The following is a 15,386-nucleotide window of genomic DNA, read 5'->3' on the forward strand; positions in this document are numbered from 1 at the left end:
ATAATATATCTCAAATTTTGTTCTATTTGTTCTTAATTTATCTGTGACTTAGTCACGATAAACACTTGCTACTCTACCCTTGAAATTTCAGTGACTTAACATAGTAAAAACAAAATTGCCTCAAACATCACGATCCAATACATTTCAGCCTTTGGGAAATGTGGCATGTCCTGTTCCACACATTCGTTCAGGAGCCCAGCTCCAGCTTGTACCTTTCCATCTTCAAGAATCTCAGGTTCTTCAATTATATTATTTGTTTTTGGCAAAGTGAAAGAAAATCAAGTGCAAGAGGAGAATATATCAGGAAGTTTCTAGGAATCAGGATTGAAAGCGGCATATATCATTTTCTCCCACATTCCATTGGCCAGAACTCATACACATGACCATATCTATATGATTTAAGCTATAAATATAGCTTAGTTGTACAAAGAGGACTAAAAGAGTTTGAAAAAAGCCAGCATTGTCTGTGTAACAACTTGGTGCTAGAGCTAGGAATGGTTTCCCCATCAGTAGTATCCCAGGCTGAATGAGAAGAGAATGCCCAGCCAACCTATGAAAGTCTCTGGTTAGATTTCATGTTGAAAAAGTAATTTTGACCCTCTTTTGTACTTTGTTCAAATACACAAAGTATACTATTAATTTATTTTCAAATGTAGATCAAGAGGTTTTTATGTACTAGTTCAAGTCTTATAAAATTGATAGTGTATGAAAACATTTAATAGGTGTCTACATGTGTACTGGCTTTGAAATTTAAGATATTTTCCTGGGAAATTATACTTTGGAAAGTACATGGAATAGATTTTTACCAGATAATTTAATAACCTTGAGTAGTATCAAAACAAACAAACAAAAACTTGTATATTATTTTTTTCCCAAAAGATTTTTTTAAAGTTGAAATAGAATTACTTTGTAATTAGTATAGCAATTAAAAATTCCTTTCAGCAAAATATATTTTCTTCTACTCAGTAAAAAGTACATAAGATAAAATACCCAATAATTAGTTACAGTTCAACATCATGGCAATAGTTAAGTTTGTTGTTATTTTCCCATACTCCTGTAGGTTGACATTAAAAAGCACTAAAATAACCCTAAATATGTTATTAACACTCTGAAGACTATTATGTTCATAAAGGTGTATAGGTCAGGGTTTAACCAGAAAAACAAAAACCTACACTGATATCTACACTCATGAAATTGATTATATAGTTAATGAAGAAACTGAAAAACCACACAAGAGACAATAAGTTAAACCAAGAGATTCCATGAGCAGGAAGTAACTCTCACTCCCAGGCTGGAGAGACAAAGGGATAGTGTTTTCTGGGCCTAAGGACAAGGGTCGCTTGGTGGAAGCTGAAATGAGAGCAAAAATGTCCAGCAGGAGCTAGTGATGTGGAGTTTATGAAGCCAATGCCCCCAAACCTGTCTAAGGGAAAGAAGAAAGGTAAGAAATACTTGGCTTCTATTCTTTCCTCACCTCTCACAAGGTTCTGCCTTTGTTTACCATTGGTCAAACCCTGGTGAAGGCTGTCTAACAGGCAGGTTGGAAAATGTTCAACACACTTTTGCACCAATCACACAGAAGGCAGGGGAGTGATAAGGACTATACCTGAGAGTAGGCAGGCCCCAAGATCAGCACATGTAATGAATGGACCAAGGGAGAGCAGAGTTTATGATTTATGTTCTCCATTGATTTACCTCAATCAACACAAAGTGATAACCTCTCTCCATGTAGCTTCTTAAAGAAAACTTGCTCTTTTAAAAGAATTCCTAATCCATTGAGACATATATTTGAGTAAAAGTAATGTTCAGTTTAAACAAATTGCTACCATGTCTTGGAAGTTTGAGTTTTCAGATGTGTGACCCTGCTGGGGAAAATCAAAATGAAACAGAATAAAACTAAAATGGCTGGACAAATGCATCTAGATTCAATATACATCTAGATTCATCTCCAAAACTCTGAGAGATGAATATGAGAAGGAGATGAGTTCCCTGGGAATCAGTGGAAAATACTTTGAACTTAAATGTCAAACGAACGGACAGGACAAATTGGTAAATAAATCCTGGGGAATTAGTCTCCAGACAACAGGTAAGAATTACACACACATCCCACATCTTCTACCCATCTCTAAAAATCTGTAACTTTTCTTTGGAGTTAATTCATAATAATGCGAATAACCTAAAAAAATAAATTTCAGACAGACAACTCTTTGAAAACTGATAAAAACGAAACCGAAGTAGCAGAAATAAAGGAGTTGGGTCCAGGGAGAATCTCAGGGCAGTAATGAGTATGACACATTTTTAACCCAGAAATGCTAAATTTTATTAAAGAAACTAAAGGCCTGGTTCACGGATTCATGCTCTGGTGGGGTCCCTTGGCCTGGCCTGCACCCTCTCACAATTTGGGACCCCCTTGGTGGATGTTGGAGAGCCAGTTTCAGCCTGATACCTGCAGGCCAGGCCAAGGGACCCCACCGGTGCAGGAATCTGTGCAACGGACCAGTTTTGGCCTAATCCCCGCAGGCCAGGCCAACGGGTCTCTGGCATGCATATAAGATCTTTGGTTAATCTCTTCCCTCCCTCCCCCGGTCCCTCTTTCCCTCTGAATTTCATCAGTCTGTTCCATATTTCCATGCCTGTGCATTGAACGCCTGCCCCATGGTGGTCAGTGCATGTCATAGCTACTGGTCGAATGATCGAATGGTGTTGAACTGTTGCTTAGGCTTTTATATACATAGATGTCTAAAAACATGTACAATGCTTTAATAGTTCATAAAAATAACTTTAGCCAAATGGCTGTCACAGGGATTCTTTAAGAATGGTGTCTACTAGATGTACCGATTAATAATGTGGATTTTTTTCAATAGATGGAGTTACTTACACATATGTTGATATATATGCAATTTGATATGTATGCTATTTTGTTGTATTAACAACAAGCTTTAAAACTTCATATGTCAAATTTTTTTGAAGGTGTTAACATCATAGATATTTTTACACTTAAAAGTGTTAAATTTCGTGCAAAAAAAAGAACATTTGAGGGAAGTTTTAATTAATTACTTTATTTTGAAGAAAAGTGCTGCTGAAAGTTATCGTATACTTTGGGAAGCTAATGGTGAACATGCTCCATCTCAAGATACGTAAGAATGCTGATTTAAATGCTTTAAAAGTGATGATTTTGATGTGAAAGACAAAGAACGTCCAGGTCAACTGAAAAAGTTTGAAGACCGACAATTACAAGCATTATTGGATGACGATGCATGTTAAACTCAAAAACAACTTGCATAAAGATTAAATGCTGCTCAGCAAACAATTTCCGATCATTTACAAGCAATGGGAAAGATTTTAAAGGAAGGAAAATGGGTGCCACATCAACTGAACAAAAGACAAATGGAAAACCAAAAAGTCATCAGTAAAATGTTGCTTCAATGGCACGAAAGTCCTTTTTGCATTGAATTGTGACTAGAGATGAAAAGTGGATTTATTTTGAGAATCCCAAATGCACAAAATCATGGGTTGATCCAAGTCAACCATCAACATTGACTGCAAGGCCAAATCGCTTTGGAAAGAAGACAATGCTCAGTGTTTGGTGGGATAATGAGCTTCTAAACTCAGGTGAAACCATTAATACTGATCGCTACTAACAACAAATAATCAATTTGAACCACACTTTGATAGTGAAATGACCAGAATGGCCAGAAGACAAGGCAAAGTAATTTTGCTTCATGATAACACACCATCACACACTTCAAAACCAGTTAAAGACACATTGAAAGATCTTGCCTGGGAAGTATTAACCCACCCACTCTATTCACTAGACCTTACTCCTTCAGATTACCACTTGTTTCGATCAATGGCACACACACTTTCTGAGCAGCATTTCAAAACATACAAAGAAGTGGAAAATTGAGTCTCTGAATGGTTTGTCTCAAAACAAGAAAAGTTCTATTGGAATGGTATCCACAAATTACCTGAAAGATGGGGGAAATGTGTAGCTAGCGATGGACATTACTTTGAATAAAGCACTTTTGATGTTTCTCTTGAAATTATCATGTTTTCTTTGATTACAAAATCCAAATTATTAATCGATACACTTGCCTTTCTCTTTCTCTCTGGCCTGACCAGCAGCGGTGCCTCTCTTTTTCTCAGGCCTCTGCTGGGTCTGCTGTTCAGCCCCATCTCTCTGATCAGGCCTGTTGATAGGCCCAGAGATGCCGACTAGCATAGAAACCAACTAATCAGAACCAAATCTGGGTGAACTGTGAGGAGCCAATGACTGCCTAGGAGGCGGAGCTTTTGATGCTGACTGACATAGAAACCAAACAATCAGAACCTAATCTTGGTGAACTGTCACCACAGAACCTAAGGCTGAGGAGAGGTTTTAAGGGCAACAGCTGTTTGGTGTAAGGTGTAAGAAAGTGGTTCAATTTTTTAATGACTGGTTTGGCAGTACAGTGCATATGGCTGGTTATCAGTCCTGATATAAGGATTATGTATTTTTGTCTTCCAAGAGCATCTCCTCCTTAGACCGGGTCAACCGGCCATCTTCTGGACGTCCGACTTCCTTCCGGACAAAGCCATGGTGGTGGGAGCCAAGAGAAGGGCAGTTTGGGGTGAGATCAGGCTGGCAGGGGAGGGCCATTGGGGGTGAGATCAAGTCTATAGGGGAGGGCTGTTGGGGGCGAGATCAGGCTGGCAGGGGAGGGTCATTGGGAGCAAGATCAGGCAGGCAAGGGAGGGCAGTTAGGGGCAATCAAGCAGGCAGGCAGAGAAGTTAGGAGTGATCAGGCAGGCAGGCAGAGGAAGTTAGGGGCGATCAGGCAGTCAGGCAGGTGAGTGGTTAGGAGCCAGCAGTTCCAGGTTGTGAGAGGGATGTCCTACCGCCGGATATCCCCCAAGGGGTCCCTGATTGGAGAGGGTGCAGGCTGGGCTGAGGGAATCCACCCCCCTGCCCCGTGCACAAATTTTGTGCACCAGGCCACTAGTATATATAAAAGCCTAATATGCAAATTGTCCCCTCAGGAGTTCAACCTGGAGTTCCATCGCTCGCTATAACATGCGCTGACCACCAGAGCTCAGCACGGAATGAAGGAAGGCCCCAACTGGCAACTGGAAGGCCCTGATAGGCCCTGATTGCCATTTATGCCTAGGGACCCTACCCATGCATGAATCTCATGCACCAGGCTTCTAGTGGTCTAATGGAAAGAGACTGAGCTATATGGTCAGAACAATATAAAATTAAAATTCTGATTTAGGCATCTGTTAAATGTATGTTCTTGGAACAAGGCATTTCACCACTTCAACCTCAGCTTCTTCTTTATTATAAAGATGATATTACTTCTTCTATGGTCTATAATAAGAATTAGCAACAATGCTTATAATGGACTTGACACACAGTTTTACATAATTCTTGGTTGTAATTATTTTCTTATTATATGAGAATTTGCATATCAGACCTTGACAAGCTGGCTTCTTTTAATATCACAATTTCCTTCTCACCAAGAAAGGTATTTACTTTCTTGGAAACCATTTAAAAAATGCAATCATTTTGGGGGAAGTTACTCCTTTAAATAATATCTGTGAATATTGTGGTTATTTTTTAACACCTTTGCAAAGATCTATTGACAGTCACCTAATTGCATATTTGGGAGGGTTAGTTGGGTGAAAGAAGGAGGACTTAGAGAAAGCTTTATTTCATATATTAATTGAAGTTCTTATCAAAAGTAGGCAAGTAAGTGCCATGTCCAGTGTGTCAAAATCCAGTAATGTGCATATGTAATAAGCAAGCCAGCTGAATCTGATTATATGGTGTAAAATCCCATTTTACAGATCATTGCTTTAAAGACAATATAAGGAACTGTCAAGCAGGCAGGATTGAGGTGCAAGGGGGTAGTGGTAACCCCGAATAGAATGCAGCTCCTTTATATGATGCTACTGGATGCAAATTTTTCTAAGCTTCCTGGTTCTACACTGGTTTGTTTCTAGGTAAACAAGAAGGGAGTCCAAGAAATCTCTAAATGCTTGGCCCTGAGGGTGAGGGTTATGTAAAATTGCATATTTAGAATTGCATTTTGCAAGATAAAATAAAAAGTCACTGTTCACAAAGCATAATAAATTTAACAGTGGAGGGATCCCATATTACCATGGAATGGGCAGCCCTCATTTTGGGCAGAGATGAAGGGTTAGCAAGCTATTCTATCCCTGATTCACACATGAGGATGATTAATTTCCCTTTTCTCTTGCCACTTAACCTTAACCTTTCTTTTCCTGCTTTCTATATTTCTATCTGACTCCCCTCTTCTACATGTTGTACTCCCCACACCCACAACCCTTTCTCCTTATCTATCAATGACTTGAGTTGGCCTGTGGGTACAATGACCTCTTCTATACATCCTAGTCTAAATGAAGAACAAATTCAACCCCAGGCTTTCTAATAATAAAATTTTAACAGTAATACCAGTTAATAATAAAAATCATAATAGTTTCCTTTATTCATACTCCTGCCACTACTAAGGATATAAAAAGGAAATAAAACACATGCTAGGAAAATCAAAAACAATTTTAAACTAAGGATTCTTATTATTATTATGTCATGTTATCCCCATTAAATTTTTGAAAAAAATATATAGGTTCATTATTGTAAAAGCATTCTTCAGTGCCAAAATGATGAAACTTTTATAAATTCATACCAGATTTAAAAATAGTACTCACTTGTAGCTTGCCCGGTGTCTTCTAATATCTATCTTTTTGATTGCTTCAGACCTGTGTGACTTATAGAGCTGATAGCAGATTTTCAGAATCAAAAGGGACTAACAACTAAATTCTTATTTAATCTGAGTTCATGGAAAGCCTTCTTTTCCTCTCAGTCTAGAGGTGCGTGAAGCATAAAACCTGAGCTTTGTCAATCTTCATTGGTGTAGTTTAGTAATTTTACATACCAAGATCAGTTTCACAACTGCTTTTCTTTCTTGCCCTCAAAATGGAGAAATTGTAAATTTATGACTGATTTTTAGTATGTAGGAAGCAAATACAGAAAATCCACATTGAAACATGACATCTATATATATAAAAGCCTAAGTGACCATTACAACCAAACAACCAGAAAGACCAGTGCACTGATTACCAGGGGGCAGATGCTCAACACAGGAGTTGCCCCCTGGTGGTCAGTGTGCTCCCACAGTCAACCTCCTGTAGTCCTTCCCCCTGGCCAGTCAGCCCCCAATAGGCCTCAATTGCCGGCCAGGCCGAGGGACCCCACCCATGCAAGAATTCGTGCAACGGGCCTCTAGTATTATAATAACTATTTGATAATGTTTGATAAAACTCTTAAACCCAAATATAGCCACTCATTTTCCTCCTTTATCACAAAATATAAAGGTTTCACTATGGCTTAAGTTATAATAATAAAACCACCATTTATTGATTATCAGATGCTAAAATGTGTATATGTTGATTTGTTTCTTCCAGAAACCCTGTCAGGTAATATGATCAATACCTTCATTTAACAGATCAGACAACAGTGACTTAGGGAGCTTAAATAACTTGACCATGATCACCCAGCTATATATGGCATATCTAGAATTCAAAGGCACAAAATCATTCCAGAAGTGGAGGTCACAACCACCTTGTGACATTGTCTTGATGTTTCCCTCTAAAAGTTCTGACTCTTCACCTCAGTGGGTTTCTCTTCCAGGCTCGTGGTAAAATGACAATGATGGTTTTGAACCTCACATATATTATAGTAGTCTTTATAAATCAATAAATCTTTTTCTCAGGTGATCTTTTAAACTTCCTCCTCCCATCTCATTGACATACTTGAGTCATATGCCTATTGAAGAGGGTCATATATCATTCCTAAAAACATCCCAATAGACGGGAAATTATGAGTGCCAAGTGGCTTTGATATAAGTACCTGAATCAGTTACTGACTAGGGCATTGGTATTGACCTTAGAAACATACATCAACTTGAGCTGGGGATGGTCAGATTCCCCTGCATGGGGTGGTGAAGTAGGAAAGATACCTGTCTGGAAAGAAGCAGGGATTTCACTAACAGACAACAATTTCCATTGCCTCTGTTTTACACTTCTCATATTATGTTCCACCTTCCAGCCTCATCTGTGTACTTTCCTTACCTTTAGCTAAATTGGACTATCACTGTTCCCAAACATGCTCTTGAAAAACCACCTCTGTGCCTTAGCTACTTTGTAGAGACATTAAACATGGGTTTTTGAGGTAGAGATACCTGGTTTCAAATTGTGGCTCAACTTCATGTAGAACAAGTAACTTACTCTCCCTTAGACTCAGTTTCCTCCATTGTAAAAACCGGAAATTAATAGTATAGAGTTATGCTAAGTATCAAACTAAAAGAACTTATTTTAATGCCTGTGGTAAGAAATAATAAATGATCCCTCTTCTCTTGAAATATGTCCTTGCTAATACTGCAGAAACATGTTCTGGCTTTTCCTTCCCACCCTTTTCTTATTTTAAGCAAGAGTTGAAAACTAACCAAAGTATGGCAAGGGAAGGATACAGCAACAAAAGTTTTTTCCTTAAAGTTTGATTTTAGATTTTGATAACATGGACACCTAAGCATGTCCTGAATACTGGCAATGAATTCTAGACAAGGAAAGGAGCTGCCTTCTTAACTCACCTTATGTCACCCATAAAAGCAGCTCATGGTGCCTGAAATGCCTGACAACCCCTCCCCAGTTATTTCCCATCTGGCCACTTTATTTCTCAGCAAAAACATCACTTCCTCAGGGAGGATGTTTCTGATCTTCCAATCCTCCAGGCTAAATTAAGTCCTCTGTCATTGGTTCTAAAAACACCCCATCTTTCTCCTTTTCTTCCTCACCACACTGATTTCAGGTACTCTCTGCTTTGCTCTCTCTCTGTGATCTCTTCCCGTGATATTAGAGGACCCAGGAGGCTCTATGTGTTTCACTTCTGCAGCCCCAGTGCCTATATGGTACTTGGCACACACACAAGGCACTAAAAAACACCCCACGACACTCTTAATTAAATAAACAACTACAACATGGACTGAAAGGTGACAATTTTCTGAATGCAAAATATGAGACATTTATTTCCTGTTATATGTCTGGAAAAGGGTAAAAAATTAGCAGATATAAAATATTTCTAAAAAACAGCATATGGACCTCTTTATTGTCTTATGGGAGTACTCAAAATTCAAGATGTTTTTTGAAAAGTAAAAGGAAAACTACATTGGACAAGTGTTGCTTCCAGTGGTAGATACATTCTTATATAAGCTCCATATCATTCTTATTGAAGAAAACCATATTTTACAAATGCAAAAAAATGGAGCAAGAAGAAAATATGAAAAGACATATTTCAAGAGAAGAGGGATCATTTATTATTTCTTACCACAGGCATTAAGATAAGTTCTTCTTTTAGTTTGATAATAAAAGGGTAATATGCTAATTAAAACAGATAGACTGGACATCTTCCAGTTGTCTGGTCCTCCTTCCTGACAAAGCCACGGTGGCAGGGGTCGAGGCAGGGGCAATCAGGCCAGCAGGAGAGAGCAGTTAGGGGCAATCAGGCTGGCAGGGGAGGGCAGTTAGGGGCAATCAGGCAGGCAGGCAGAGGTGGTTAGGGGCAATCAGGCAGGCAGGCAGGCAGGCAGGCAGGTGAGCAGTTAGGAGTCAGCAGTCCCGGATTGCGAGAGGGATGTCCGACTGCCAGTTTAGGCCCAATCCCACAAGTCTTGGACCAGGCTTGGTTTAAGCCAGGCTGAGGGACCCCCCTCCCATGCACAAATTTTGTGCACCAGGCTTCTAGTCCTATCTAATAAAAGAGTAATATGCAAATTGACCATCACTCCAACACACAAGATGGCCACCCCCATGTGGTCAAAGATGGCCACCACAAGATGGCTGGCAGGGGAGGGCAGTTGGGGTGGACCAGCCCTGCAGGGGAGGGCAATTGGGGGGTCCAGCCCTGCAGGGGAGAGCAGTTGGGGGCAACCAGGCCTGTGGAGGAGGGCAGTTGGGGGTGACCAGGCCTGCAGGGGAGCAGTTAGGCTTCAATTAGGCTGGCAGGGGAGTGGTTAGGGGGTGATCAGGCTGGCAGGCAGAAGCAGTTAGGGGCAATCAGGCAGGCAGGCAGGTGAACGGTTGGGAGCCAGCAGTCCTGGATTGTGAGAGGGATGTCCGACTGCCCATTTAGGCCCGATCCCACTGGGATCGGACATCCCTCGAGGGGTCCCAGATTAGAGAGGGTGCAGGCTGGGCTGAGGGACACACACACACCCATGCACGAATTTCATGCATTAGGTCTCTAGTAGAATATAATAGAAAATGGAGGTAGACATGACAAAAAGTTATTTAAATTAAAATAAAACATGAAAAGCAAAATTCCCTCAAATACCCTTTAAAATTCCACAAAAAATATTTTTAAATGCCTACAATTATTGAAATACAAATAAGGTGACTGATCTTATTAATATTTGATTTTAGAATGGGAAAAGTGGACTACTAAAATATGTCCTGAATACTGGCCATGAACTGTAGACAAGGAAAGGAGTATTTGAAAAGTAATGTTTATAAGCCCAGCTATAAGAGCTGATGGATGATTTTTACCTGTTCCTGAATTATAGCACTGAATTTGAACACTCCAAATGATTAAAGCTTCCAAATTCAGCTCACTGCAAAACTGATAAAACCAAATATACCACTGGATACAGCTCCATGAATTTTGGCATTTTCAATTCTCCATGAAAGGGGAAGAAATATAAACACTATAGGGTGACTCTCATCAAGAAATCTACAAAATGTGATTAGTATAAACTTTCTATTCTGAAAAGTTGAAGCCTGGGTGAAATGCGCTCAGAGAATATTTATGGTGAAAGAGAAATGTTATAGACTACTAGCTTTAAGTTTAGATTTTTCTGAGCTTAAATTCTAATTTTCTGTATGGTTTTCAGTCACCTATTTAGTTATTCCAATATTGGTTTTGAAGCTATTTAATAATAACAATAATATTTGACTCAGAAATAATATACACAAAGCACCTGACACATAAATAGTATGCACAGTAAATAAAAAGTTTAATTTTATTTGTAGGATAATAAGCAGCCACCTTTTGTCAATAAGACAATAAACTATTTCCTTAAAGTGAAACCTACTTTAATATTATGGTTAAAAACACCAACAGTTACAAATGCCCAAGTAAAGAGCAATATATTTGCAGGTGTAGAATAAAGAAACAGCTCTTGTCTGCTATAAGTTATATTTGTCATAAATCCTGCTGATGGCTTTGGCAAGAAATCTTCAAAAGAAAAATATTTGCAAAACTAAGAGGACTCAAAGGAGAAAAGGACACTATGCCAGCAAAAATGCAACAATCTCCAAACCACCAGTTTCTTCTATCAACTGCAAAAACAAATAGATGAGTTCAAAGCCAGATTTCTTTGAGTCTGTGACAGCAGGCTGGTTTCAGGGATAAGGACTGCTCCTTCAAGTGATCTGATTTCCTGAACTTAATTTCACAGTCTATCAGTTTCCTGAGAGACATCATTTTCTTCTGCCTGGTCAAGTCAAAAGCAAGATTTCACAGATCTAAATAAAGAGAAGGAATAATGTATTCTCTCAAGGGAATATTAACCTCTAGGAACATGAACCAATTTCTTATAGTTCCTTGAACTTCTGGTGTTTTCTAGGACTTGGTTAAATCATGGAATACCTTTAATAGTTTTATCTTCTCCATGTGGAAAAATAGATCCAATGATATTAAAGGTGCAATTTTACCAGTGGGTAAATTATAATATCAGTGGTGTTATTCTTAGGTTTATTAGCATGCCTTTGGAAAACAGATCCCCTTAGCTAATACACACTGTACAAAAACAATTAAACAATTTTCAGAAGATAAAAACCTTCTATGGAAGATTTATGGACTGTGAAATGTAAAAAGACTATTGGTAGAAATTTTGATGTCTTTGCATATTAATTCATATTTATGTACTTATGTCTTATCTTGTTCCACAATGGATTTAAAATGCCTAAAAATATAACATAATTTTTAGAAATTAAAAAATTGAACCATAGTAAGGATATCAAGACAAATAAGAGTAAGAAAGATAAGATAGCTTTGAGGCTAATACAATAGCTGCTGAGCATGTAGACTTATATATGTGTTGTTTTTGTCTGTGATTCAGAATTAATTTCCAGTGGGTAGCCAGTTAACTAAAAAGCTATGGGCCAGTAGAGATTTTACTTTTCAAAGACTCACAAATCAGCCCCTGGAAACTCCTTCTTGGTCCCCACCCTAATGATTGGTGGCCCAATCTGTTTTGTTGGGTTACTGCATTTGACAGCCTGTATGTGCCACAGCTTAATAACTGGTGAGACTTCAGCAGAGGAAAAAGGGTATCCTGTAGATAATGAAAGCTAAATGTCTTCTCTATTATGTTCTTTACCCTTCATGTGGTCACCACAGATGTGTGCGTGTGCCAGAAAAGCATCAAAGGTTCTTGAGGCAAAGTCAAATAGAAAAAAAATCACCTCAGAAATATTGTAAATGGCAACTTCTATTGCAGATATGACCACTTATACCTACAGAGAGATTTCCAAGGTCAGAAGTATCTGAAACTTTTCTTTCCCTCTGATTCTCATCCAGAGATCTTCTATGTCAGGAAGGACAAATGGATTTTACATTTATTTACAATTTAGATCAATTGCTGATTGGTAGTAAATACATAAAGCTTTATATTAAGAATAATTCTGTACTCATATCTGGGCCCAATGGGAAAAGTTAATGTGATCAATAATGGTGTTGACTAAGAGAGTGGGAAGAAGAGTGGTGACAATGGTATTGAGTATGTCTTATTTCAAGTGCTTTCTGATGTGTTGCTTCTGTTTATACCCCAGAGTTGTAGGAAATGAAGTCCAGTCCCTATATTCCTCTCCTAAGATGCTTTTAGGAAGGAAAATCAAGAGTCAAGCATTTTTTCCCCTCTATACAACAGGAAAAGACTGATTGATGGTCCTCCCTCATCCTGTGATAGAGTCTATGTGCATGTATTATTGTTAAAAAGCAAAATGCACAATGGTATATTTTATATATTAAAAAAATCATAATTCAAATAGAACTAATTTAGAATGCAGATGAAGAGTGAGAAAAGCAATCCCAAAGGCCCATATATCCAGGGCTCTGTCTTTTCTTTCATTACCTTGCAGATCCTTCGCTTATATTAATTTGCCCTTGAGCCAGAAATATGCAGTTCTGACAATCTTCTGCTTCCAGTATGTAAGTGACTTTCAATATTAGACTCTTCCTATTATGGATGCTAGAATGATTGCAGGTCCAACATAAGTCATGTTTGCCTTTTAAGATTCTGAAGGTATTACTCATGCCTTTCGGAATATGAAAAGTATTGTGGACATTGACATGATTAAAAGGGTAAACACAGATGTGTGTTGCCAGTGAATTTTTGAGCATGCATAGTGTGAGAACATCATCAGTGGAATTCCAAGAACTTGAAATGCTGTGGGAAACTGGCTTCCAAGGGGTTATACAACATCTGACATACAACTATCCTCCCACTAATCATTTCATTAAGAGTCAAAGTCTTTATAAGGCTAGTTGGTTGTTGACAAGTGTTTATGGGTGGACATTTAAACTACAGTGAAATTATAACTGTAGATTGAACATTTTAATTGACAATAATAATAGAATTATGACAGTTATTTTATCATTTTAATGTATAAATATGTAGCATACTGCTCTATTGCTGGAGTCATCTGTAATGCTGTTGTAAAAAAATCAAACTTGCTTCAGAGAGTTAAGGCATCCCCAGATTGGTGCATGAGTTTCTTTTACTGATGTATTGGAATAGAAATCTGTTTGGTAGGATGTAAACAGGTGTCTCTGAAGAGATATCACAGTGGGAACTGTTCATGGAATTTCTGTACTTGGTTTCAACCCAATAGTACATATTTCATAACATTTCAGCTAAATTAGCACATCCATTTTTGTGTTATATGGGGGTGGGAAAAATGACCTTTTCTAGCTCTTGAAAATTAATCAGACTTTTTTTTTTTTTAGCTTGCAGGGTTTTTTTAAATGAAAAAAAAAAAAAGCAGATATGAACTTCCACCTTGGCAGAATTAAAAAACTCATTCAAGCATGAAGAAAATCAATGTCAAGTCAAGAGAAAAAGGAAACGAGGAGACTCAATTTCGAGTTTTTGAAATATAACTCCTGTGCACAATGAGTCCCATCTTTTAAATGTCATTTCTGGTAGCTTGTGATCCCTACAGGGACATGGGCTTAAGAATCAGGAAGCGTAGTACAGCATGGTCGACAGGAAACTCTCCAGGGGAGGGCCTCTTTATGGCTGCGGGGCTTTGAGGGAGTCTCATAGCCATCATTGGTACCTCTACACTGGGTACTTGGGAGATGGAAGCTGTGCCTCACATTCTTTCCAGTGCAAGTATCAAGGGAAGCTGAAGATTGTACCTGAGATTGCTAGATGATTGGCAAACCCATTTTTTATTTTTCTTGGACACACCGCTAGACTACATTTCCCAGTCTCTCTTGCAGTTAAATGTGGCCATGAGAATGAGTGACAGCTAAAGGGATATGCTACTTTTAGATCTGATCTATTAAAAAAGAAACCCTTCCTTCCTCTGCCCCTTTCAGCTTGATCCTGAAAACAGCATCCTTAGTAGCCATTTGTTGAAAAAGTCGAAACCCCAGGATGAAAGGAGACTGGGCCAGGAATTAGTATTTGGAGAAAAGCCACTTGGCCAGAAATATAAATTAGATTGTTACATGAATAAGAAGTAAACTTTTATTGTGTCAAACCACTGAGATTTTGCAATTTGTTAGTTTTAGCTGCTAGTATCACTTTAAATAACATAGACCATTCTCTTTATAATCTTCAGAAATTCCTCCAAAGTTTCTCAAAATAAACATGCAACTTAAATAAAATGATGTACAGGCTAGGTAAAGACAACTTTCAGGTGAGTATCCTTATCTCCCAACTCTCTCCTATACAGAAATATGGACTAGCCTCCAATTCCCCCACCTCTCACATGCTTCCAATAAGTGGCACACAGTGAAGAAAATATCAAACACAAAGGTAATATCTCCAACTCAATTCTGCTTTTATTTTTCTACTAGAGGCCCAGTGCATGAAAGTTCATGCACTGGAGGGGGGGGTCCCTCAGCCCAGCCTGCCCCTTCTCATAGTCCAGGAGCCCTCAGGGGCTGGAGGTGACAGGCGATCAGGGGAAGGCGATGCCCCCATCACACCTCTGCTGCTGCCACTGCCAGTAGTGCAAGCCTTGGCCAGCCCTGGTTACCTGAGCCTTGGGCAGCACTGGGCAGCTGGGCAGCCGCCATCCAAGTCTTACCTGTGCCTCAG

The sequence above is a fragment of the Myotis brandtii genome, unplaced genomic scaffold (genome assembly GCF_000412655.1).
Source record: "Myotis brandtii unplaced genomic scaffold, ASM41265v1 scaffold769, whole genome shotgun sequence".
NCBI lineage: Eukaryota > Metazoa > Chordata > Mammalia > Chiroptera > Vespertilionidae > Myotis > Myotis brandtii.